This window comes from Ochotona princeps, chromosome 1, assembly GCF_030435755.1.
Source record: "Ochotona princeps isolate mOchPri1 chromosome 1, mOchPri1.hap1, whole genome shotgun sequence".
In the NCBI taxonomy this organism is placed as follows: domain Eukaryota; kingdom Metazoa; phylum Chordata; class Mammalia; order Lagomorpha; family Ochotonidae; genus Ochotona; species Ochotona princeps.
In genome coordinates, this window is record NC_080832.1 from 43464894 (window position 1) to 43468604 (window position 3711).

Below are 3711 nucleotides of genomic sequence, written 5' to 3' on the forward strand. Positions count from 1 at the left end.
ACAGGGGCTGGGGTGGCTAGCCAGAGAGGCACTCAACAACATCCGTGAGGGCTGGATAGTTGAGCTGGTTAGATGGAACTAAGCTTTAATACCCATTGACAACTGCAAGAGCCAAATGGGATGTGAGACAGGCTGGACTAGTCTGCTATACATACTGGCAAACCAGGGTAGGCGGCGGGCCTGGTGGGGGTTATTCTGTGCAGCTCCCACTGGTTGATGTGAGGTCCGAGTATGTGCTGGGCAGAACCAGGCTGGACTGCAACACCCGTTGGTTCCAGTGCAAGTCGGGACTGAAAACAGAACCAACCCAGCAATTGCAACCACCAGCTGGTCGTGGCGATGGACTGTGCCAGGCCCTGTACTTGCTAGAACATACAAGAATCTAGTCTGGGAATACCTCAAAGTTTCTTTGGGGATCTCCCCAATCAAACTGATGGACTCAGAACCCTAACCATCAAAAGACAGAAGACAGAACAAGTCAATCAACCACCTCAGCTATATGTTGGCAGCAAAATACTGGGCAAGTGAAGACTCTATGATGGTCTATGTCAATCAGTGGATACTTCAATGACCTCATCGTGCTTGGAGTGGCGAAACTGGCAGTGATTCATAACTGGTGAACTATTAAAACCACTTGAGCAAGTATCTCAGAGCATGCCCCACATCCGGGACTTGGGGAGGGTCGGAAACTAGGTGGGACTTCTCCCTCAATATCCCCGTTTACCTCAGATACAAGAAGGAAACAATATGGACATAATAGTCTTACCCACTTCCCTATAGCCCCTGAACCTTTTTACCATAATTAACTATGTAAAGATTGTCAAAAATATAATATATATACATATAATATATATATAATATATATTATATATTATATATTATATATATATATATATGTATATAAAAGAAACTAGCTTGCAGTGCAACCATTGCTATGGAGGGGCTGGCCTAGAGTCATGACATTGCAAGTGAAACTGTAAATTTCCATTTCCCTCTCTGCCTATTCTGTACTACCTCCTAGTCAGACCAGCTCTCCTCCCAATCCAATCAGATAATGAAGTCAACAGGACTTCTCTAAGAAGGGTCACACTTCTTCTTCCCAGATTAAAGGATCGGATCCTGGAAGATCTTACTGATCAATCACTTCTAGAGTATCTTCAGATCCAGAACACAGTACCACCCCTCACTTCATCCACTTCACCATGTCCTCACTTCCAACCTGGGCAACTGGCTTACATCAAAAAGTCCCAGGAAAGGGGACTAACCCCAGCCTGGCAGGGATCCTACACCATCATCCTCACAACTCCAGCAGTGTCAAAGTTGACAGTCTCTGCTTAGATCCATCCGAAAGCCCAGACCAGAAGTGGATTAGCACACCTGGATCCAATCTGCTCAAGCTAAGACCATGTCGCTCACAAAGCTGTAGCTCAGCTCTGGCTAACGTTTTCCCAAGTCAATGCCTATTCTGCAGGTGAAGGAGATGTACGGGTCTCCACTTCTCTTTGTGTGCCCAACAGAGTAAAAAGAGCTGCTCCTTTAGCTAGCTCTACTGTACTAGCAGGCTCAGGACTAGCTGGAAATGCAACTAGGAGCACAGCTGCCTGATTTCAAGAAAATTAAATATCACCCACTTGATAAAAGCCATTGATACCAATGTAAGCCTTCTTCAATACTCTATCGACCACATCAATTACCAGGTCATTCTTTAGCTGGCACAGCTATCAAAACAGGAGAGGGCTGGATCTCCTGTTCATGACTCAAGTAGACTTTGTGTTGCCTTGGGAAAAACTTGCTGCCTCTTTACAAAACAGTCATTGACTCACTCCAAAAGGTTAAGCGAAAACTAATAGAACATTAATCGTTGTCCTCTTTGTTGGTCTGTGTTTCATCTACTGGCTCCTGTATTCTAGCTTGAAACAAATCGCTTTGATTAAGCTTATATATGTGCGCTCATTATTCTGCTTTATGCTGTTACCCTGATCCATGTAATCATAGCATAGGCCTCACAGCAGGATCAAGGGTTTGACAACCAACTTCAAGATGGGAAATAAAACAGCTTGACATGAGGCATCGCATCTTAGCTACCATATTCCTCCCCCCACACAAGTGAGACTGTAACCTGGCCAAGAAAACCACATCCTGCCTGGCGAAAAAATGGTCTAACCCCTGGCTAGGCTGTTCAAACTTGTCCAGCAGAAAAGTGAGTTTCAGCTGATAACAGCAACAAAGGCTTCAAAGTTAGTAACTGTTTTATTCCTAAGCAAGTTCTGCATTGACTCAGTCCTCATGAACGCCTCCCAGTTTGTGAATTTTGCCTTTACATATCCCACTGTTCTCTGATCAGGGTCAAGAGGTCTTGGGGCAGGAGCCCCATCTCCACCAGCAGCAGTAAAGGACTTTTAAACTTTATTAGGGTGTGTCACTCCTCTGTATTGGGTCACCTGGGCATAACAATGAGGAGAGTGTGCTGAGAAATTTAACCCAAGTTTAGCACCATCACTTCACCAGAGTCCTTCACCACAGCAATGCGCTTCTGCTCATTTCTCTCATCAAGCAAGGGCGGTTTTCTCAGAGCTTCAACGAGAAATTTTTTGGCACCCACCTTACAATTCTGACTTGGGTCAAATGGACTTATTTCCGTTTCTTATTCTAAGAAGTCTCTAAAGGGGGCCCATTTTTCTTCAGTCATTCTTTTCGTTCAGTCATTCATTTCATTCAGTCATTCAGTCAGTGGAATAAAAACAGAAGTGTAAAACTTTGACTTGTTTGAATTCTCACTTAGTTTTTAAGGTATGGATCGGTTGTCTGAAGTCATCACTTACAAAAGTATCTTGATGAAGTTTGTGTTAAAAAGTAAAGCGTTTTGGGGTCCAGTGCAGTAGCCTGGTGGCTAAATCCTCACCTTGCATCTGCAGGGATCCCATATGGGCACGGGTTCATATCCCAGCTGCTCCATTTCCCATCCAGCTCCCTGTGTGTGGCCTGGGAAAGCAGTAGAGGACGGCCCAAAACCTTGAGACCCTGCACCTGTGTGGGAGAACCAGAAGAAGGTCCTGGCTCCTGGCTTTGGATCTGTCCAGCTCCAGCTGTTGTGGCCACTTGAGGAGCTGATTGAAGATTTTTCTTTCTGTCTCTTTCTCTCTATAAATATGACTTTCCAATAAAAATAAATGTATCTTTTAAAAATAGAGGATTTTGTTCTTATTTTTATGTTGTAAATCTATTTTTATGCAAACTTTTTGAAGTCTCCTTGTCTACGGTAGCAGTTCTCTTTATTAAGCATCAGACTCCGTGGTAGGTAATTCCCTCCACTCACTAGGTCTTTCAGCAACCAAACATTAATGTAAGAATTATTATTTCAAATCTAATGATGTCTATGAATAAGTCTTTGGAGGAGCAAAACTGACGCAATAGTAAATTAATAAATTTGAGAGGCAACACTTTGATACCAAACCCTTGTTTTTTTCTGTTACACTATATTACACACTATCTTACCTAAAATAATTTGACTTCAATGTCTAGAATGAAGGAGTTGCATGATTTCTACAGAACCACAACTTTTTAAAGATTTATTTTGTTTTTATTTGAAAGGCAGATTTGCAAAGAGGAAAGACAGAGAAAGGCCTTACTTACACTGATTTGCTCGCTAGAAGTCCGCAACACCCAGAGCTATGCCAATCTGAAACCACGAGCTTCCTCTGGATCTCCCTT